The 24,187-nt window shown below is 43.3% G+C and overlaps 1 long non-coding RNA gene across 10 annotated transcripts in view; it reads left to right on the forward strand.

Moving 5' to 3' along the window:
- Positions 1-24,187, forward strand: part of LOC110598447 (uncharacterized) — a 139,556-nt gene that overhangs the window by 40,453 nt on the left and 74,916 nt on the right. For 7 of the 10 annotated variants that reach the window (XR_013437905.1, XR_013437903.1, XR_013437906.1 and 4 more), the window contains exon 2: positions 9,877-9,956. The exons of the other annotated variants lie outside the window; for them this stretch is intronic. This is a non-coding gene — a long non-coding RNA (uncharacterized LOC110598447). The remainder of the gene's footprint in view (positions 1-9,876; positions 9,957-24,187) is intronic. 10 annotated transcript variants of the gene reach the window in all.

The raw sequence follows: 24,187 nt of genomic DNA on the forward strand, positions 1-24,187 counted from the left end.
GCTTTCCATTATTAAAATATTAAGGAAACAGATTCTACCATCAGGGGCTCCAGAAGCAGTGAGTCCTAGGACACCTTGACATCACCTGGTGAAAGTGACTTTAGACTTTGGGCTTCTAGAACGTCGAGAGGATCCGCAGTGTTGTCTCAGGTTTTGAAGTTTGTTGTAATTTGTGGAAACCGATAAAGTCCTAAATCCCCCCATTTTCCTTCCCTTTCTCTTCAGCTTCTACTATCCCAACCAACTACACCAAGTCTGGTAATGAGGGCCTCTCTGGGAAACAAAAAAAAATTTATTTGTATTGAAGTGTGATGAGCTGTTGTCTATCTTTCAAGGAAATTTTTTTTTACATCTTGAAAAAAGATTCTAGGAAGGGAGTCTCAAGGGCAGGGGATTGTTTCTGCTTGTATTCAGTATTAACCACAGTGCTGGGTTAATAAATGATTGCCAAAAGAGTGAATGAGTAAGAGGCTCAGTGCACAAAGGAATAAATAACTGAATAGGGACCCTCCACTCGAAGAGAGGCTCCATCACTGCTCATTAGTAAAGACGCTGAATACTTCTCACTGTTAAGAATGTCTTCTTGCTGCCCAATTGAGATCCCCCAAGCTGAATTTCAAGTGCTGTCTTTTTTTATCCTCAGTGGATTTAGTGAACATCTGGTCATCAACTAACATCTATTAAGTCACTCTTAGTTTTTTTTTTTCCCCCAGGGTAAATAATCCTCATTCAATGAACTATTCATATTGGGCTTCTCTTTGTTGTGGTCAGAACAGGCCTGTCTCCACTGCAGGGTTTGCTTTGGGCTCTCTGACCAAAAGGAAGTGCAATGGAGAGTGACTTTGGTAGTGTTCTAGTTCTCTGACCTCTGAGCAAATTTGTTTAGGGACTACAATCTGAGGGACTCTTCCGCCTTTGTCGTCAGCATCAAGCTTAGAGTCAGTGGAACAACTGAGCCACGCAGTGCGGCAGTGGCCTGTTTCTGTAACCCACAGAGGAGGCCATGCGTTGGGTGGTTAACATTACTAATTTTAGTCTCTACTAAGTCGTGGGTCCAGGCACAGTTCTCTCATGGTCTGTGTGACTTTGGACAGATGACTGAAACTTTCTACACATCAATACCATCATCTCTAAAACAGGAGCCTTATAATGTTTGTGAGGATTAAATTAGATAATACAAAGTGCACTCTTAATTGCTCTCTGCCCTTCAAAACTGGTTGCAAAACGTTAAGTACAGATGTTCTTTGATTTACTATGAGGTTCTATCTCGATAAACCCTTCGAAGGCTGAACATCTCCTAGGTGGAAAATGCATTTAATCACCCTAACATCCTCACTCAGAACACAGCCCACTGCAGAGTGCTGGGCATTTCCCTTTGTGACTGTGCTAGAGTATCTTACTACATATCCCTAGTATGGGAAAAGATCAATATTCGAATTTCTACGTACAGGTTCTAGCAAATGCACTTTGCTTTTACACTCATAAAGACCAACCATCCATAAATCAGGGCTGTTTATATTCTAGTGAAGGGTAGCGAAAGGATGTGGCCGAACTTGTTTTTCTCCTTCTATGACAGAGATGTTCGTGGGTGGAGGTTCAGGTCAGGCTGTCTTGTGAAAGAAGTATCAGAATTCATTTATGTATCTTACGAGCATGTATTTTGTTCCTTGAAGGAGTCCTCAGCGTAGTGAGGAAACAAACACATAGACTCAACCTTGCACTGCACTACTGTGTGACAAGGGTTCTGGAGTGGTTTCAAGAGTAGGGGAAGTGTGAATGAATCTTAGACGATGAATAGGTACTTTCTAGGAAGAGATAAAGGCATTCCAAACAGAAGAGACACAGCTCACAAAACCTCTGAATGTGAAACAGAACAGGTCCAGGGGAACATAAGAAGGAAGTCGTAGGAGTTGTTCATCCTATTTCCAGTTTTTCACTTTCATAACATATGATGAGTTTATACTTCTTGGCTTCCTTCGGGTGGGTTCATCTGTATGGTGTTGTGACAATCAGTTGTGAGCAGAAGTCACATGTGCCAGAGCAATTTATTATTGACACAAGATCTTTCCAAATGCTCTTCTCTTTTATTATAGTCACTGGCAGTGTTTGAGATAGTGGCTGCTCCCTTAGCCTAGGCCTGGAGTGAGGGTCCCCAGTTCTATTCTGTACTATGTTTTATGGTTCACAAAAATAATACCATTTGTTGTTATAAGTCAGTATGACCTTGACGTTGGTTGTTATTGCTGCAGATCCTACCTTATACTGACTTATGAAGTATTCTAACTTTATACTGATAACCAAGAAAACCATACTTACAGCCTGATAAAGTCAGTATAGTCTGGGGAATATTGATGTGTAGTTTTTCTTTTCCTCCCCTTTCCCTAGAATCCCCAAAGACACAGTATAATGAGTTAAAGAAATTTCAAAGACAGCCTTGAGTGGAAATGTTAAAAATTAAACCTGTCAAAGTGTATGAAGTTGGGATTTCCAATCTACACTGTGCCTTTGGGGAGGGAAGGTGTTGTTCAGGGATTGGCTGTAAGTATGGCTTCCTTGGTTTCTTCTGTGTCATTGCCCAGCTCCAATAGTGTAGCCTTTTAAAGTTGGAACCTGAGGTGATTCTTTATGACAATGACAACCCTCCTCTGCTGTTCTCTGCCCAGGATGACATGTTTTCATGTATTTTATTTCTTTGAAATATCCTAACAACCAGTGTGGTCAGTGTTATGATTAGTCCCATTTTATAAATGAGGAAACAAGAGGTCAGAAAGGTTATATGCAAGATCACACAAGTAGTCAATTTCAGAGACGGGTTGCAGTTTGGAGTCTGCCGATACCAACGTGTGAAATCTTTCTGTTCAACTTTTTTTCCCCTCCCTTTTTTTTACCCTGAGGATGGTTCAGCCTGCCTTTCTAAGTACACCCCCAAACAGAATCTTCAGTTCACTGAAAGCTTCAGGGACATAGTATTAAAAAATGCCAAGCTGCGGAAAGTTTCTTTCCAGCTATTTGCTCTTTTCCTGAAGGAAGGTCAGGAATATTGTTCTGATCATCAGAGTGCTTTCTAGAATGGGCACCGTCTATTGGTTCATACAGACACAGACCAGAGTCAGCTGTGAGGAGCTTGCTTTCCTACCCTGGAGTGTTTGCTCATTCTAGAGCCTCGGGTGGGAGCATCCTTCCTCTGCATCTCTTTGGTGCAACTTAAATACCTTCTTCTCCATGGAGCCTTCTCTTATGAACCAGAATCTACCTCTGGTTTGATGATTCCATGAAATCTTCTAATCTGGATAGTTGTAAAGCTCTTGGTTAATGGGTTCTGGAACTTGGTTCCGTTCATGGCTACTCATACTTTGTTTCAAGGAGACCAGCGTAGTGGGGTAGAAGGCCTTAATTCTACGGCTGTCGTTAGCTAATATCTATAGCCTTTGACAAATCACATCATTTCTCGAATCCTCAGCTTTCTCTTCTGTAAAATGTGAGGGTCAGGATAAAGGCTTCAAGGGTTAATGGTCTCCCCTAACTCATATGTAAATATTTTTATCTATATGTAATTTCTTTAAAGATGGTCTAAACTATCAAACTATCAGATTCTTTTTTTGGTACTGGGGATTTAACCACTGAACCACATCCCCAGTCCTTTTAATTCTGTATTTTGAGATGGTGTCTCACTAAGTTGCTGAAGCAGGCTTTGAACTTGTGGTCCTCCTGTCTCAGCCTCACAATTTGCTATGAATATAGGCATGTGCTATCGTGCCTGGCTCAGATTCTTAAGGGGTCTTAAGTTTACAGGTCCATAGATTAGAGAATCTGTAAGTTTCCGTTAAGCTCTAATATTCTAAGAATTTGTTTTTTTAAAAATCCATCAATCAATGGAGCATAACAGTCCAGAAATGGACCCATACTTATATTATCATTTGATTTTGAAAAAAAAAGTGCAAAGCCATCAAGAAGGAAAGAAAAATCTTTTAACAATTTTACTGAAACAACTGGATATTTATACAGAAAAAAAATTTACCCTGTTTTCTATCTTCTACCACATACAAAAATTGATTTATGATGAATCACCAACCTGCATATAAGAGGTAAAACTATAAAATTTAAAAATGAAAATCTAGGAAATCTTCATGACTTTGAGAAAAGCAAAGATATCTTAGGAAAATGAAAACAATGATCATAACATCAATTACAAATTAGATTTTATCAAAATTGAAAATTTTGCTCACCAAAATCCACTGTTAAGAAAACAAATGCTTTCCCACCCTGGAGTGTAGGGACAGGGAGAGCCAGACAGGGAAAGAATATTTTCAAAAGCATATCTGACAAAGAACTGGTATCTAGGATATATAAAGAAGTGCTATAACTCAATAATGAGAAAATAAACAACAGAATCAAAAAATGGACAAATATTTGAACACAAACTTCACTAAGGAATGTTTACACTTAATAAAGAATATGAAAAAATTCTCAACAATGAGATAACTTTGCACAACCATCAGAATGGCTCAACTTAAAAAAGATTGACAACATCAAAAGTTGGCACAGATAAAGATCAGACTTATTCTGATACATTGTTGATGGCAGTACATAACTGCTTCTGAAAAATGCCTAACATGGTGCAAGCATTATGGAAAGCAGTATGGACATTCCTCAGGAAACTTGAAACGGAACCACCATTTGACCCAGGTATCCCACTTCTCGGTTTATACCCAAAGGACTTAAAATCAGCATATTACATATTGATGCAGCCACACCAATGTTTATAGCAGCTCAATTCACAATAGCTATGGAACCAACCCTATGTGCCTTACAATAGTTGAATGAATAAAGAAAATGTGGTATACATACACACAATAAAATGGAGCTGGTGAATATCATGCTAAGTGAATTAAGCCAAATCCCCCCGAAACTAAAAACCAAATTTTTTCTCTGATATATAGATGCTAATTCACAATGGGGGGAGGTTAGGGAAGAAAAGGGTTACTTTAGATTAGGCAGAAGAGAGTGAAGGGAGGGGAGGTGGTAAGGGAGAAGGATGGTAGAATGAATCAGACGTCCTTACCCTATGTACATATATAACAGTATGACTGGAGTGATTCTACATCATGTACAACCAGAGAATGAGAAATTATTCTTCATTATATATGATGTATCAAAGTGCATTCTACTGTCATGTATAACTAATTAAAACAAATTTAAAATTTTTTTTTAAAAGCCTGTTTTTTTTTTCTAAAATCAAGTAGACATTTATCTCATGACCCAGCAATACAACTCCTAGTTATCTAAGAGAAATAAAAGTATATATCTAGAGAGATTTATAGAAGATTCCTACTGCTTTTATCGATCATAGCACCAACCTGGAAATAGCTCATGTGTCCATCCACAGGAGAATGAATACAAATGGAGACATTCTACTCAGAATAAAAAAGGAATGAACTAATGATACCTGCCTCAGTATAGATGAATCTCAAAAACACTGTGCCTTACAATGTGAAAGATTTACACAAAGAATACATAAGGTGTTAGTCCACTTAAATGAGCTTCTAAGGCAAGAAAAACTAATAATGAAGAAAATCATGATAGTGGTGGTCTCTGGAAATAGGAGAGGAGCTTAATTGGAAAGGGCCATTAGGAAATTTTCTGGGATGATGACCATCTTCTGTAATTCCATCTCTTAAAGGAGTTTGGGGTTACACGCATGTAAGCACTTAATAAAATTCACTGAATGATATCCTTAAGATTTGTGCATCTCGTGGTATGCAAATTTTACTTCAAAAATAAAATCCATAATAAATATTGAACTCCGAAGATTTGCATGCTGAAGCATTTAAGGGTGAAGTACACTGGTGTCTTTGATTTGCTTTGAAATGCATCCAAAAGCACAAGATAGACGGAGGAGACCAAGATGGACAGATGGAGCAGCAGTGATAAATACAGCAAAATGTGAATTGCAGAATCTAGGCCGTAGGTATATGGGTGTTTGCTGTACAATTCTTTCAACTTTTCTGTTATGTTTGAAATTTTTCATAATAAAATGTTGGGAAAAGATCTGTCAATCTAAAAGCTAATAACTTACCAAACAATTCACCCACACATCAGCTAGCAATTAAGTCAGCTAATATAGTGTTTCCCAAACTTTACTCATGGGACACTTACTGTATCATTATTTCTAGTATTTAATAATTATCTGAACTTGACTTACTTTTAAAACCTTGTGTCTACCTTGGGCCTCATCCTGGGAAACAGTATCTGTGACATATCAATGGTATTTTTATAATACACACAGCACACATTAATATAAATAGCTAAACATTAAGTTAAAAATGTTCACTCATATGCCACATAAAGTTATTTCACCTACCTCCAAAATATTCATATGACACTAGAGATTCTGATCTGTGCTTTGCACTATGGGGATTGATTAGGCCACTTTGTGGCCCCTGAGCTTCAAGAACTGTAGGGATTGTTTCAAAAGTCTACAGAGAAAGGGAAGGACAGGCTGTGAAAGGAGGAGGTAGGCTGGACCCAATGAGCTAGGAAATGTCTGTGGCAGGCTTCATACCTTGGAAGGACAAAAATCAGGGATGATGCATGGGGTCAGTGGCCTGCCTCCTAGCTCCAAGACAAGTGAGGAAGAGGCTCCTGGAAGTTTCTGAAACAGAAGCTCAATTGAATAGCTCCTTGTATTGGAAGCTTTGTTACAGACTTTGAAGAGAAGGAGAAAATACCCAGAAACCATCCAGTCACGGGCCCCTGTGACTCCTCGCCCACCCTCCACCCTCTACCTATTCCACTCCTCTCAATTGTCAATTAAAATAAACAGCCTGGTAGTCCTCGGCCTGGCTTCAATCTATCTCAGCCGGGAGGATACGCACAGATTTGTGGCAGTGCCCGAAAGTCCTTGCTCAACCTTTTTAATATCTGAACAAAGCAATCAAACCCGATAAGATCTAGCGAAGGCAAGATCACTCTTCTGTCCCTGGGATGGAAGCTTATTAGTCTGTGGCCCACATCATCAGAGTTATTGTGCCATGTTAAATTTATTGGTACTATCTCACCTCATTAAATACTTAAATAGACCTGACAGGACAGAAAAACGGGCTTTTTAATTTTTCCCCCCTATCCAAAGGGAGCTGGTGTTTCCCATGTCCCAGTTCACCTCTGCTACAGCTGTTGGCAAAGAAACACGAGAGCAGGGCACTGCGTGGAAGGTTCTGGCTGGCTGTCTTAAGACTCCTGGGATCCTCCAGCCCTGCCTGACTTGGGCCAGGAGTGAGAAAAGCCCCATTGCGGGGTGCGTGTGTTTCCTTGGGAACAGGCTGAAGAACGGGCAGAGGACAGCCATGGTGTTCATTCCCTTTGCTGAGTTACTCAAATCCATCCGAGTACATCTTCTACGAGGAGCCTTGTCCGTCATAAGCCCGGACAACTGCCAGAAATAAAGGTCAGGGCGACTGAGGAGAAATAAGATTAGGGTGTGTGTGGTGGGTGGAGGCGGGGGTGAGTGAGCCACAGAACAGCTAGCTCCAGCTCCATCCTCCAGGTCTGGGGCTTGTGGTCTTTATTTAGTAAATAGCCCTGGTACTGGTCACAGCTGGAGCCTGGCCAACGCTAGGATTTCCCCAGATTCTGAGCTAGAGAACTTGGCAGGCTGGTGAAGCCTTGCAGAGAGCCACTAGCCTGAAGGTTTCAAGCAAATTACAAATGATGAGAGATGGGCATCAAAGAAGGTAGATGTCACTTGGCCTTACCCATATCCCCAACCCCATAATTGCCTTCTCCATTTGTGTATAGACGCGCGCGCGCGCGCGCGCGCGTGCGTGCGTGCGTGTGTGTGTGTGTGTGTGTGTGTGTGTTTATTGGGGGGTAGAGGAAAAATCCAGGGACCGTAGAGATTTTGCAACCTAGAAAATGCTCCTTAAAGGGTTTCATGAAGAGGTTGATGACTTTTCCTCATTTATCAAGCCAATTTTCTTCTCAGCCAAGGTGATTTGGGACACAGCCTCCCCGCATCCTCTTCCTCTCCTCATGTCTCCACCTGCAGAGAAGGTCTCTTTCCTCCAGCTGTTTCCCTCTCCCAGCCCAGGTCCTCGTTTGCACCTTGTTAATAAGGTAGGCAAGGGGCCAGGAAGCAGCTCCCGGGCGCCTTCCGTTCCTAATGTCCTAAATGGCCATGACACTGCGCTTAATTTCCGTTTTAGTGCAACTGCTGGCAGGACATCAGCAGGCTGAGACCTGGGTCCTGTGACAGCATCTTCAACAGCAGCCATCAGCCTCCCTGTAATTAGATGCCACTTGGAGCCTGCCGTCCTGCAGTGCCAGAGCTCCGTGGACTTATGTAACTGTCCCTCTGTTCAGAGCACAAGGCTCTTTACAAGCTTGGAGTCTCCCAGCGTTAAAACAGCAATAATCCCTTGCCCACCCTGGGAGGGAAGGCAGGCCATGACCAGATGGGTTATATATGTTATCAGCTTACAATAGTGTGGGGCACTTAAAACCCTGCCCTTGTGCAGAAAACCTAGATGGTTGACATTTGCCTACTGGGCCGCTTTGCTCTTTATCTTTTTTGGAACGTTCCATTGTGGACATGGGGGAGTAAGATGGTCAGAAGCCATCGGTAGATAGGTCCTTTGGTTAGCTTCAGCACACATCAAAAAATGTTCAGTGGGGAGCATTGTAGTGGAGCTGTGGTGTAATGAACGAGTGTCGATTGTGACAAAGTTCTGGGGGGAATTGGAAGTCGGCCTGTGTATGCAAAAAATAAAGACCCAGATTCATTTGAACTGAATGCAGGCTTGGGTGGGTGGGAGAGAGAGGGAGGGGAGGGGAGGTGATTAATTACTGCCTAGGTCGCAGAATGTCTTCATTTAGAAATTGCAGCATCAATTATCTTTAATTACTTCCCCCATGGCCTTAAATCAAGGGCTAGTCCAGAATGGGGTCAGCTGCTCAGGTTCATGTCTTGGGTGGACTGGAAAAATATGGACCATGGGGTGAGGAGTCAATTTGGGACACACATGGATGGAGCCGCTTTGGATCAGCCTTTTCCTTTAGGACTTGGTGATAGAACTGATAATAATCAAACCCTGAATTTAAAAGATCCTAGATGACAGAGCATCAACAGAGGAGTCCAATGTCTTTCCTTATCCATTGATCCTGTGGTCTTCACCAACATGTTAGGGCTGTCAGAGGGAGGGAGCGGGGACTGTCCTCATTTTAATGAATGAACAAAAGAAATCCATCCCTGTGCATCCATACACATGGTTAGAGGCCATGCTTCCCAGCACCCTCTAGAACAGGGTGCCTGATCCATATGTCGGAATCACCAAAGGTTCTCATTCAAAACACAGATTCCCATGCCAGAGGTAAGGAGGCCAAATTTTTCAGGGATGGGCAAGGTTTTCTGTGTTTTTCACAAATTTCCTCCAATGCCTTTTAGAGGACTGGCATTTGGGAACCCCTGCTCCAGGCTTCTTGTCTTTCTTCTCCGAAGTAGGGGAAGACCACTCCTCACCTTGCAGAGGCCTCCTTACCCTGCTGTCTTTCCTTTCTTTCTTGAAATTTACACACATGTCAGGCTGGAGATGGTGATTTTCAAAATTCAGGCCTCACTGATGAGGAATGGAGAAAAGCAGGCAGGACCTGCAGAGCTGGGGACTTTTCTTTACTGGCAACCTGTTTCCCTGGTGAGGGTGAGTGTGGGAGGTAGAACTTACAGAGCACTAGAGGAGGAGTGGCTTTAATTTCAGCCACCCAGAGCCCCTTTTCTGAGCTGCATGGGTAAGGCAGAGGTTGGACAAAGTGAGCCCAAGGTCCCTTCCTTCTCTGACATTCTGGGATTTCTTTGTCTTCAGGAAAAACATTTTCTTTCCACAGATCCTGGTGTTAGGGAAAGAGAACATTTCTGCTTCTAGATAAGGAAAAGGAGTTGAAGCACCCTGATCATCACTCACAAGGTAACCTGTTGCCTCCTCAGCCTAAGAGGAGTTTCTTTGCTTTCTTTCTTCTCTGTGTCCTCCTCCATCCATCCCTCTCTTGCTCCACATGAGATAGAGATGGAGGTCTGGGAGCAGATCACTCTATCTTCTACCCTGGTGCAGCCCACAGAACTTATCAACTCTGGATGGGCATGGTGACTCATGCCTGTAATCGAGCATCTCAGGAGGCTGAGGCAGGAGGATCACAAGTTCAAAGCCAGCCTCAGCAATTTAGCAAGGTCCTAAGCAACCCTCTCTCAAAATACAAAATAAAAAGGGCTGGGGATGTATCTTAGTGATAAAGCTCCCCAGTGCCAACACATACAAAAATTTATCAACTTTAAGCTGTTGAGAACTTCTGGCCTCTTTTCTGTCCTTTCTTCCCAGACTGGAGAAATTTTTCTGGCTGCTTCTCCATTCTTGAGTGTCTGATCTGCAGGTGGCCCTTCTCAATTTATACAATATAAATTATGCTCTCAGAGACAAATATTTCTTCCCTTCTTGCTTCTTATGATCTTATTAACCTCAGCTCAAAGACTTCACTGTCTCTCAATGGAATCCCCTGGGTCCAAGTTCTCAGCTACTTTAAGGCATGAAGTAGTTCATTGTGAAATGCTGTTTTATCCTTGAGACTGGCTCCCCAGTTCCAGTGTCAGGGCAATTTATGCTATGTCCCAGGAGATATCAATGGTGACTCTGGGATATTTAGCCTTAAACAATCAAGCTGTTATTTATAATTGACCATTGATTGACCAATCTGCTATAGTTTCATAAAATATGGTGCTTGGGAGAAAAGCTCAAACTCATGACATGACCACTCTGAGTTCAATGGAAGGGATGTCTACTGATGGTCCTGGCTGTCCATCATGGGGCTGGGATTGGAGGTGCAAAGAGACTCCAACAGAGGAAGACAGAGGCCTTGCTCCTGAGCTTACCAGGAAGAGGGCACATAGTATCACACTGGGGAGTAGTAGTGCTAGGAAGGAGGGCATTGGTGCTCAAAGCACACAGAGAAGTTGGGAGTATCATGAAGAGGACCTTTGAAAGTTGTAACACGAAAATTTAATCCTGACTGGTGTCTGGGTGAGACTATAAGCAAGCAGTATCTGCTATGAACTCAATATATTGAAAACTATATTTCTTTTCCTTAAAAAAATTATTTCTGGGCTACTCCATCTTTATACACAATGGGTTCAGTGGGATGGGGAGGCTTCCTAATATTTTTATAAGGACATAGCTAGATAAAGGATTTTGATGGTGGTAGCTTCTTTTTTTCTCTTTTAAGAATTTTCTGACCTCGTCAATGCACAAAGATCTCAAAGTCTGTGTTCTGGAGCAGAAGGTTAAGAAAAGAATTTGGTTATGCCAAATTCATGGCTTCCTAAATTATTTCCTGATTCAGGTATTGATTCTTTGATAGAGTGAGTGATAGATTAATGATCCATTCATTTTATTTATTCAATAAACACAATTGGCTTGCCTTATACAAATTCTTATCCGAGGAAATCAAGCTGAATGCTTCTCTTCCTTCTAGTATGTGTGTTCTTGGGTTTCTTCCAAGGCAATTAAGAGGAGGTGGAGAGCAACAGGGGAAAGATATGCAACCTGACTTCTCTGGGACACCTTCCCTTCCCAGTGCCTGTCCCCAGAGACAGAGAGAGAGAGAGAGAGAGAGAGAGAGAGAGAGAGAGAGAGAGAGAGAAAGGTGGGGGGGCTTGAACATGGAGAGAGGGGATAGCACCTTCCTGGAACCAGAATGCCTCTCCTTTCTTTGTTCTCCTCTCCTGCAGCCCTCCTGGTCTCCCTTGGATCCTTTGTTCTGTTTCCCAGCCTCCGGGTGGGTGGCCTAGAGGGGGCAGCTTGGTTTGCCCTATGGGTTCCCTAGTCCTGCTCTACCGCCTCCTTCCCCAACAATCCAGGGACTTGGAGGCATATGGTGCTCCTGTCTCCTGAGAGCCTTTCTAATATTATTTCATTTCTTTTAACCTTTATTAAGACAAACATTGAGCAGAGAACAGTCTATACTCCCAGTAGAGACACTCTCCATTTCGATATTAAAAAAACAAAACAAAACAAAATCTAAACCCACCCAACCTGAGACCTGGAGGAGGGAGATAGGAGAGAGGGGGGAAAAATGAGAAAGAAAAAGAAATATCCTAGAGATATTTTTACCTTCAAAGATCCATCACTCATTACTGCATATCACAGACACGTCTACAATCTCATCTTCTTACAATTCTCCGTGAAATAAGTGTAAATGGAAAATAATACCCCATTTTGAAAGTTCAACAAAATGTCTTTATCCACCAAATGTAGCCCCAGCTGTCTCATTTTCAGAAACAAAGCCTGATTTTAAATAGCAGCTCGCCACCCAAATAAACACCAGCAGCTCTTTCCAGCTCCACACTGGGAGGCTGCCTCGGTACCCCCACGCCATTGCCCATCTCCCAGTGAACACGAAACAGTCTTCTGTGGCGGCCCAATTGCCCCCATTCCAGAAAGTCTCGGGGTTCCTCCTTTCAGTTGGAGGAAATGACAGAATTGGGTAAACATTTAAAGCTGCCTCTCCCTCACCATGTGGGGAGATAGTCACCTAGGTTACTGGTCCTCTTCAACACCCCTTCCCACTCCAGACGAGCACACACTGTCACCTGAGCATGGGAGGAGAAGAGAGGACACCTCACTCTGAGCCAGCATTTGATTTCCACTGTGATAGACTTATGATGTGGAAGAGTAGATTTCATCCCACTTGGAGATTGGAAAAGTGTGTGGGTGCACAAAGAGGAGGAACTGCTCCAATTTGAAGAGTTTAACCTCACTTTCCTTAACCAGCTCTATGACATTGACTTGAGACTCTCAGAACCTCAGTTTCTTCCAAGTTCACATCTCCTACCACTTAAGCGTCCATGAGAATTTCAAACAGCGAGTTCCAAACCAATCCCCATTCTTTCAGTTCCTTTGTCTTCTCTACCAGAGTTAAAAAAAAAAAAAAATTCCACCTGTCCAATTGCTCAGATCAAAAACACAACTTGATTTCTTTTTCTCTTTCACACACCATCTGGTCTGATGGCAAAACCTTTTGGCTCTACCTACAAATATGGCCAGAATCTGACCCATTGTGTTCACTATCACTGCCCTATGTGTGTGCCTCGACCTGATACTACTCTCATTGCTCCCAACTCTGATTCAGCAGCAGAGTAGGGTGGAGAAGGTCCTAGAGTCTGGAACCAAACTGCCTCAATTCAGGACCTGGCTCCGTTGCTTACCAGCTGTGTGACCAGGGCAAGACAACTATAATTTCTCTGTGCATTTCTTTCCTCCTCTGCAAAATGGGAACAATAATGGATATACCTCTGAGGTTGTTAGGAGGATTAAATGAGTTAATCTGCACAACAAACTTAAAATGGCACCTGGCACATAGGAAGAGCTATGGAAGCATTAACTGTTATTATTATGGACATTCTTTTTTCCCCCAGTACAGTACCAAAGTGATTGTTTTAAAATGTGTCAGATCATGTCTCTCCTCTGTACATCCCTTGGCATGAAGTCCAGAGTCCTTCCTGACAGGCCTTTACATATGTGATCCCCTGAACTCCCCCCTTCTTTATCCCCTTCTAGCCTCTGGGGCTGCCTTGCCCCTCCTGGCCCACACCAGCAATTCCTACCTCGGGTCTTTTCACTTGTCGTTTCCTCTGCCTGGAACACACATGACTTGTTCCCTCACCTCCTTCAGGTCTCTAGTCAAGTATCACCTTCTCAGAGTGGGTATTTATCACTTCTCTCTTTAAAATTCAATCTGAAGAATCTCCATTCCTTTTATTCTATCCATTTTTCTCCATAGCACTTATAACCATATAACATTCTTTTTTTTTTTTTTTTGGTACTAAAGATTGAATCCAGTGGTGCCTGAACCACATCCCCAGCCCCTTTTTTAAAATTTTTATTTTATTTTGAGACAGGATTTTGCTAAGTTGCTTAGGGCCTCACTAAGTTGCTGAAGCTGGCTTTGAACTTTCCATCTTCCTACCTCAGCCTCCCGAGCTACTGGGATAATAGGAGTGTGCCACCGTGTCCAGCAATATATATCTGAGTTTAATTTCCATGTCTTCCTATTAGATTATAAGCTCCATGGCTGAAGAGTTTTTTTTTTTTTTTTTTTTTTTAGTCTGTTCACTGCAATCTTCCCAACACTAGAATAGTTCTTGGCACATAATAGACATTCAATATGTGTTTGTTCAATGGATGAATATAAAGACAGTTAAACCTGATGAGGCTCTCTCATTGAGGTTCATATCCAATGATTGTTTAAAGCCTCTTAGTACCTGTGGAGCAGAGATATTTGCAGCTATCTCATATAAGAGAAGTTAAATGACTTATTTTTAGAGCTGCAGGAACATAGGTAAAAGGGCCATTTTTGGAACCCAGAAACCCATTGACCTTGGGACAATGACCTCAGTTGTCTTCCCTCCATATTGAGCCTCTGCTAACCCTGGATTTGACCTGACATGTTCACTAGAAGGATGGATGCATGGAAGAGTGGTTGGATGGATGGATGGATGGATGGACAGACACATTTTTCTCTTTGGGAAGTTCGCAGGGATGGTGAAACTCTGCTGGTCTGAGGAGAAATCTGGAGTCTGCCTTGACAGGCATGAGGCTGACACAGAGTCCAGTGTGGTGGGAAGGGTCTGTCAGTGCTGATGCTGGACCATGCATCATCCCTGAGGACTCAGGAACTGGGAAGTCTGTCAGGGGACTCTCAGATGGAATTGATATATCAAGATGTCACTCTCTCAGAGTTGTTTATCCGAAGTGGCACTGAGGGAGATTGACAGGCAGTCACTGGACAAATAGGCAGATCACAGGCTCCCAGAGATGCTCAGTGGCACCTGTTGTGTGAGAGACTTGAGGAGAGTCTCTGAGGAGTTCTCTGCATGCTTGTCTCACAGAGCCCATTGCAATGGGCAGGAAGGGGAAATGCTGGGGTGAGACAGAAATGACCCTGCCTGGGGGACTCATGGCCATATAGGTGGGCACTGTCATCTTTTTTTTTTTCTTCAGTTTTATTTTCTTTTGCTCCTTTGTCTTCTCAGAACCAGCTGGACCATTCTACCCCAACCCTTGGGGTCTCCATAAAGGGGCCCAAAGATTGTTCAGTGTGGGTTGGCCTCCCAAAGCACAGTAGTAAGGGTTAGTGGTTATGGAGCTTCATAAAGGTACTTTATGTTAAGCCCTGATGTTCCCAAGTTCATTTTACCCTCATAACAGCCAGATGACGTAGGGACTATAATCCCCACAGTAGAGTTGAAAAAATGAGCCTTCAAAGGATAAATTACTCATTTGGGTCAATAGCTGTGGACTAACAGGGACTGAACCAGGACTTCTTCTTAACGCCGAACATTCTACCAGCCTCCCACTTTAACTTCCTTATACACATTAACTCAGTTCTCACAACAACTCTCAGAGTTACAGCCTATTACTGTTCCTAGTTCACATGTGAGAAAAAAGAGAAGTTTCCTCTTGAATCCAGGGGTGCTTAACCACTAAGCTGCATTCCCAGCCCTTTTCTATATGTTTAGAGACAGGGCCTCTCTAAGTTGCTGAGGCTGGCTTTGAACTTGCAATCCACCTGCCTCAGCTTCCCAAATCACTGGGAAATTACAGGCATGCGCCACCCCACGCCCAGCAGAGAAGTTTTAAGTTACTCGCTAGATCACATCTCAGAGCTGGGGACAGTGCCTAGGCATACTGCTCAGGGTTAAATAAACATTTGTTGAACAAAGCAAACACTTGTGTAGAAACCATCTCAGTGCCTTGTACCTGCTTTTCCCATCCCAAATTTGTGTCCAAGTCTCCAATCCACATTGTTCCCTACTTTCAAAGGCCAATTTAAATCTTCTTAGTCTTCTGTTGGTTACAAGTACTTTGGTTGAAGATTTAAGGGAAGACACACAGAGTATAATAGACACCTCAGAAATGTGTTTATCATTTGACTCGGTACATTTATTTTTAGGAATTAACCTAAAGAGATCATCGTACATGTGTGCAGAGGGCTAAGTACCAGGATGTTCTCTGCATCGTTGTTTAAGGTAGCACAAGACTGGAAATCCCCAAGATGTCCAGTAATAGAAAACTGGGAAGATAAATACACATTCCCTCTGAGAGTCATACAATAGAGTACTGAGTAGTGATTAAAAATAATGAAGATATATATTTATTGACATGAGAAATTAAGTGAAATAAGTAGGTTATAAAATAGTACACCCAGAATAATTTGATTTTTATTAAAATTGTATGAATATAAATATATGCATCGAAAAATGTCTGGAAGGACATGTATCAACCTGTAGATAGTGGTTATCTTCAAGCAGGGCTTGTGGGTGATTTTTATTTTCTTCTTTTTACTTATTTTCTAATTTCCTGCAAAACACTTGTTGGTAAAGAAAGGAAAATGAACGTTATCTAAGAACTATTCCCTGCTCACCTCTTGTCTTTCTTAATCCTTCCTAAATCTGATAGTCCCACCGCCCGGCTCTGTTTTGGCACGTGTGCTATTGGATTGATTGTACGAGTGTAGCAATGTCTCCATAGAGGATGATTTTCATTCCCCTTATGAGATCCTTGAAGGCTGGTCCTCACTTCAATATATATATATTTTAAATTTAATATAGAACATTGTACATGGGAGTGCTTACATTTTTTTCTCCCAACCTCCCTGGTCCCATTATTTATTCCTATGAGGCAGAGAATGAAGGGTGTTGAATTCACCTAACCCTTGGGGAAGAAAGGGGATGAAGCCATTTCCCCAGGGCTGGGAAAAGGCCCAAATTATCCCATGAAGCAAAAGGCAATAAATTATCCAGGGACCTTTGAGGTCATGCCCTGGCCTTCTCCGGCAGCCACCCTGCCCTGCATAATGGGCCGCAGGCAGTTATGATTCATGCAGATGCTGGCTGGGCTCCTGCCAGCCTGGTCTGAGGAGGCTCCACAGTTGGAACTGGATAGGCCTAAAAATATAGCCCCTCAGGGACAGCTTGGGCCATGCCCTGGGGAGGTCTGAACCTCCAGAGGTCTGGAGCAGGTTCTGAGAATCAGAACTGGAGACACATAGGCTGCCTTGGCCTGCTCCTGCCCGTGCAGCTGGGGCCCCAGGGAGAAATCTACAGCCATTACCCAACAAGACAGAGCAAAAAGAAATGAGGTTAAAGCACCAGAAGGAGGACTTAGATAATAATAATATAGTGAGTGACTTGGGCAGCAACGGTTGCAATAATACTACTTCCCATTTGTACAGGACTCTACTGCGCACAAAATGCTCTCACATATATTATCATATTTGACCCACCCAACAACCCTGTGAAGTAGACAGTCTTTGCCCAGGTTTTCAAGCAAGAAGATCGTAATTCAGAGAGATTAATCAATTTACCAAAAGTCACACAGCTCAAAAGAGGCCGGGTCTTCTGTCCTCACTATGTTAGAAGGAGATCTCCCTGAATGAATGAGAAGGCACATAGCTGAAGGATAAATGGTTTAAGGACTCCTCACCATGGTTGGAGGAAGTGAGGACAGAGAATCTGGCTTTGGGGAGAAATGAAATGACCCCTGAGAGTCCTAGGTTAATACTACTAGGGCAGCAGGGAGGCAAAAAGGCCAAGAACACAAACACCAGAATGGATGCTCGTGCCTTCAAACCCCTGGTAGCACAGTGGCCATGGAGACTTTGCTCCAATCTTTAGACACCAGCAGATGAGATGATGGGGTCAATAATGGGATGCCCTGCCCAGGCTTCAGACAAGTCCGTCAGGTGTGCAGAGTGTGAGGCTCAGAGCAGGGATGTGGGGAAGTAGGGTGCAGGGGGAGTTAGACTCATACTTCAACTTAGACAGCAAAAGTACTCTCTAATTTTGTCCTTGTGAGCTCCACAGGGGATGGCAAGAAGCTCAGTTGAAGAAAGCCAGCCAGGAAAACAGCTTCCTGCCCATTCTAGGAACAAAGAGGGTGCATCCCAGTGGCCCATACCTTTGTCAGAAAAGGCTCCAAAAGCAAAGGAATGAGTGGATTTTTCTCCTTGCCTCACCTTTCATTTCCTTCCCAGCATGGTGGAAAAGATTCTGCAGGACTCTCAGCCTTACCTCCAGTAGAATTCTTCCTGCTCAGTGCTGTGGTGACATGCTAGATGAGTCTCTTCTCCTAACCACCTATGGTCTGCATCAATCTTCACCTCAGGGATAATGGTGCCCCCTTCCCTTGTTCCTAAGTGCTCAGACAATTGTGTTTCAAGGAGCTTGTGTTGTTCATAGTACAGTCAGGAAAACAGAAGCCACTCTAGGCATCTCTGCAGAAACGATTTTATACAGGGGATTGGTTAAATGGGAGGACACAATTATTTCTTTGGGAGAACAAAGGGAAGAGCTTGGAGTTATCAGAACTTAGAAGCTCTAAGGAGGGAACCTCCAGAGCTGGGACCTAGACCTCAAAGGGAAAAGTGCTTCCTGGCTGCTGTGGGGACCTTTGGGTGGGTGCAGTGAGGTTGATACTAAGAAGCTGGAGACTACTGCAGCTGGGGTGCAATGGTCCTATGGTGGCATGACACTGGCAAGGAACAGGAAAGAGCAAATCCTATCTTCCCTTCTCCAGCTTTCTAGTCTCCCTTTGGCTCCCCCTATTTGCAGAAACACCAGGTGTCTGCTGGCAGAGGAGAAATGCAATTTGCAGCATTCCAGCATCAGCATTACAAAGCAGGACACAGAACGGTGGGTTTGGAGTTTGATAACCAACTCTAAGCCTTATCCTCAGAGGATGTCTTAATGGGGTAATGTTAATAGGGTAATGTTTTCCAGACAGACACAAAGAGCCTCAGAAGGTTGTTTGAATCTTGTTATAGGCCAAGTACTTGGTCAGTTTCTTGAGTCATCTTGTCTGACCTGCCAGTTCTCTGATTTCTGTGACAAGTCCTAGGGATTTTATACATTGCAATTTTTTTTTTTTTTTAAATCTGGGAGGAATGTATGTCTTCATCTTTATTCCTTTGGGGATCATCTTGATCCTTTGCCCTTTGCCCCAGACTGAACAAAGACTGCTTCCAAGTGATAGGCAAAAGGAGATTCAAGTGTCAAACAATAATAGCAAGATATTATCAATGTAGGCCTGTGATTGTGTCATATAAAAAATAAAATACACACCAGTTAATCAAAGCACTACAGACACTTTTAAGTAATCCCACTTTGGCTTTGCATAACTCCATATACTGCCGGCAGCGCTCTTGTCTACCACCAGAGACCATAATATACATCAAAAATTCTCCTTTAAATTTATTTTCAGTAAAGATTGGTCTTTTGAACTGCGGCAGTGGAGGCTTAAGGGTACAAAATCTCCTCGCCTTTTTCTCTTTCTTTTTCTGTCTCCCCTGTCTTTCTCTTTGGTGGGGCGGTGACTCTGGGGCGGGGGAAGAGAGCAGCGGAGGGTTCCACACATCTCGTGGAACCTTCTGTCCTTTGCATGGATCAGTTCCTCTCATCTGCCACTTGATTAAGACATTAAAGCAGGAAGGTGAAGGAAGGTTGAGCTGCAGCAAGAGGGAGTGAGAAACAATTCCTCTCCATTCACTTCGGAGAAAGGCTCTGATTGCTGAGCCCAAGGACGGTTTTAGGCTATTTTGGTCGGGACAGTTCACACTTAGTGCTTTCCTAGAACCCCAGATTTTTGTGGAATGTAAGACACTGGGTGTCTAGGGGTACTGATGACAAGTCAAGGTAGAACCTTTTTATTGTTGCCCTCATTGATGCGACAGGAAATAGGACTGCTTTTCCAACTCATAGGGGGACTGTGGCAGTTCAGTTCATTATGTAAGACAGTACATTTTAGTAGCTAAACTGAGTCTTAGGTTTGAACTGGGATTTATTACCTAATAGCTCTGTGGCCTGATATAAGTTTTTTTTTAATTGTGGTTAAATATGCATAACATAAAATTTACTACTTTAATAATTCTTAAGCATACCGTTCGTTGACATTAAGTGCATTCACATTGTCATGTAACCATCACCACCGTCTACCTCTGGAACTCTTTTCATCTTCCGAAATTAAAATTCTGTACCCATCAAACCCAACTCCACACCCCCTCACACCCACCCCACTCCCCCAGCCCTGGAAACCAACACTCTGGCTTCGTATGACTTGGTCTATTCTAGGCACCTTATACATGGGGAATCATACAGTATTTTTCTTTTTCACTTAACACAATGTCTTCTAGGTTCATCCATGTTGTAGTGTGTGTGTCTGTGATGTTGGTTTTAATTCTAACTATACTGAGACTTTTTGGCCCATAAACTCTGCTTCTTCACCCGACCCCAGAGTGGGTTAAGTGAAACCTATAGGGGAAAGATGAGAACATATCTATAGGCTCTTAAGCTGGAAAGGGTCTTAAATATCATCTGATTCTCCCTCCCAGTAGTAGAGGACACCCTCATTACTGCCTTTGAGAAGGTCAGTGAGCTGATAAGAGCCATACTCCTTCATATTTAAAAGTGAATTACCTATTTTCCTGATATGTTTGTATCTATATTTCAGTTGATCCTAACAATAATTCTAACGTATGTACAGACAGATCTTATTTTCTTCACTTTTCTAGGATGCAGCCAAAGCCTAGAGGGTAGAGTGAAATTGCTCCTGAACAACTGTGATGGAGTCTCTTATTTCTAGTCTCTTATCCTTTCTAAAGTACCACACAAGCTCGGGTTTGCAGACCTGTTTATATTGCATTACTTAGCTAAGTTTCACTTAACACTTTCCTACTTTTTTTTTTTTTTTAGTTATGACCTCAAATCTCAAGTCAGCTATCTGAACCTACTAGATCATGTTCCAGAAAATGAAAGATGCCAGTTAGGCACTGTCACATATGAGCTGGGAGGGAGGTCAGGGCTCTACACAAAGGGAGCTACCACACCAGTGAAGATTCACAGCTTCATCAAGGTCACTATCGTGGGAGTCAGGAGACTAAGTCCCTTCCACAATAACAATAATTGTCCTTCCTATTGTCCTAAGATCAGTGGGACCAGAGATCTCAGAGGAGAGGAGCTGCTGCCATCAATGATGCTATACCTGAAGGAGACAAATTCTCCCCCAATCTGCTCCCCTTTGGCTGAATCTCAATCTTGATCTTTCATGGAAAAGGGAATATTCATGAACCAGGGTTTTCCTCGTCCACTTCTGCTACCAGCAGAGACAGGTTGTGAGTGCACAGGGTGCTGCAAGGGGCCAGCCCAAGGCGCCTTCCCCAGGGGTCTCTAAGTGGTGGGTGAAATTTAAGAGCAGGCTGCCTTCCATCTGCCAGCCCCATGGGTCATGTCCTCACAGATGGAGCAGGACCAGTGAGGGCAAAGGGTGAAGGGGAAATATGTCACTTGAACATCAGAAGAGTCTAAATAAGGACTGCTCTGTTTGCTTGTCCCTGTCTTCCTTTTGATCTCCCAAAAGGAACACAACCCGAGAATAAATACACCAGCCTTAAGCAAACAAGCCCCAGATTTCAGCTGCCACTTCTGCCCTGGGTTCCTTAGATGGAAACAGTAGGTCTATTCCTCTAAAAGGTGTCATGGTGAGGAACTATAAACTGTCACTTTCCACAGTGAAAGTGATGAGACTCTGGGGAGAGAAGCCACATGGTGTTGGGGTGGGTGGAAAATGGGGTAAATGCTCCAGAAGCAGCTTCCCTGGGGAGAGGGAAGCATAGGACAGGTGCAGGTTTCCAAGCAGCACAGAAGGGGCAGGCACCACCTGACCCTCTGGAAGCCAAAGGCTGAGCCGCTGAGGCCTGCTTTCAGCTGCCCCAGCTGCACATTCCTGAAAAGCTGGCACTTGTGTGAGGCTTCTCCCAAATCAGACATGAGTCACGCCAGCTTATTTTAAGTCCTGACCTGTTCCCGGGAAGGGAACCCGACATGGAAAGCCACGTGCTGTGAAGCAACTGTGGCCCAGGGCCAAGGGAAACAGAGGCCCTGTGCAGCTCGTCAACAAGGTCTGTCCCAGAAGCCCAGGGTGAGCAGAGGCAGGGAACAGCCACACCCCTTCCCTTGTTAAGTGGAACCGTGGGGTGTGTGGCTCTAGCAGCTTCTGTGGCCACTGTGATGCTTCTGAAGTCTTAGCGGGGGGGGGGGACAGTGGGCAGGGAGAGGGGGCCCTGCTGTTTGTTCTTTCTGGGACTCTCTCCTTATTTTTACAATCTACACTAAGTTTTCCTGAGTGGATACGTGGTCCTTTGGGGACAACTGGACAGAGGGAGTAGCAGAGCTCATGCCCACTTGGCCAAATGTATTTAAGTCTTTTAATAATTCATATCCCCATTTCCATACCCAGCCCCACTTAAAGAGGGATCCCAGGGAAACCTAAAAGCTTTTCTGATTGCACAGGCTCATCCAGCATCTTCATAAAAGGTTCTCAACTGGCCTCTCAGAATCGACGGCTTCAACGCTTATGAAGAAAAACTAATAGTTCCAGCTGGTAGTCATTGAAAAGTCACTTAATATTTCTCAGTGCAAGGAGCTATACTTAATGGGACACAATGTTTTTTCCCTAAGCAGTTGGAAAAAACCCTTGACATCACATTAATAATGTCAAGTTTTATTGGCTCTCTCATTTGACATGATATTAAACTTTTCAGACTCTATCTCGACCGAGGTACAAGGTTGTTAAAATGTGGACAGATTGGAGCGCTACAAAAAGGTGGCGTGGAAGAAGTGCCTGTCCAGGTGAATGGAGAGAGAGGGAAAGGGTTGTGACATGGGGCTTAATAGACAAATGGCACTTTGTGGGAAAACTCTGAGCCCAGCAGCCTCTTCCTGGGACTGTCTTCCTTCTGAGACTGGTAGGGCAGGCACCTCAGGGGCAGACGGGAGGTTCAAGGCCACCTGGTATGGGGTTGCTCATCATCCTTGGCAAGTCCAGTTTTCTGGACAGAAATAAGTGAAAACATCGACATTGAGAGGCAGGAGGGATTGCAAATTGGGGGCCAGTTTTGACAACTTAGCAAGACCCTGTCTCAAAAACAAACAAACAAACAAATAAATAAAGTACAAATATAAAGAACTGGGACTGTAGCTCAGGGGTAGAGCACTCCTGGGCTCAACCCCCAGTACCAAAAAAAAAAAAAAAAAAAAGAGAGAGAGAGAGAGAGAAAAGAAAAAAGGAAGAAGATAGAGTCTTTTGGGAAACCCCAGCTTTGCTCCCTAGTACCTTCCTTGGGAACAGAAAACTCTCAGGGTTCCTAATAATAACAATAACAACAATAGCTGACACTTCCCTGGTACTGGCATGTTATTCTGAGTGCTTCCCCATATTTACCCTGCTTGGCTCTTCCCAACCCAATGAATTAGAGACTATGGTGCTCACCACCATCCTCATTTTAAGATAGAAAACTGAGGAAAAGAGGCATCATGTGATTTACCCAAGTCTGATGCCTAGTAAGTAACTGACCCAGAATCAGATTCAAACAGGGGCTCTTGGTGAGAGTTATGTGCCTACCACCCTTTGATAGGGAGAGCCACTATGCAAATGCAGAATATCCCATCTGCAAAGGCTGGGGACCTACCCTGGGCACCCTCTTCTTCCCCCTCTTTCATGGTGGTGCCCTGACACACAGGCAAGTGGGAGGTTTCCAGCAGGTGGGTGTCATTGACTTTGCCTGTCAGGTGCAAATCCATAAATAACGGATTTTAAGCAAAAAAAAAAAAAAAAAAAAAAAAACTCCACCCAATAATGCATGTCTAAAGCCATTTTGATGTTGGAGAGTTACAGTAATACTTTTATGCTTTGTTTAAAGAAATTGTTTGCAGCATATTTGTAGTGAAATCACTCCAAAGAGTTTATTTTGGATGATTGATTTATAGGAATCTAGCTCACATACCCAGAGGATGACACTTAAATCATCTCTTCTTTTCATTTATAATAAGGAACAAAATGATCATATTTTGACAAGTCTGATCATTTGGGGGGTTGAGCAGGTTCCCTCGGTGGGCTCAGTCTATAGCTCGCAGAACTGATAGACTATTATTACGTCTCATTAAAATCAGCCGCAGCTGCTTCGGCTGGTTGCCCCAAAGAAAACAAAGCTATCGTTGGTTCATCCTGCCAAAGTCAGTCTTTCCGCCAATTTTAAAGAAGGGCACAACTGGAAAGGTCTTTAGCTGGGACCGTCAAAGCCCATCTGCCTTGGGTTT

This window comes from Ictidomys tridecemlineatus, chromosome 4 (genome assembly GCF_052094955.1).
Source record: "Ictidomys tridecemlineatus isolate mIctTri1 chromosome 4, mIctTri1.hap1, whole genome shotgun sequence".
Classification (NCBI taxonomy): Eukaryota; Metazoa; Chordata; class Mammalia; order Rodentia; family Sciuridae; genus Ictidomys; species Ictidomys tridecemlineatus.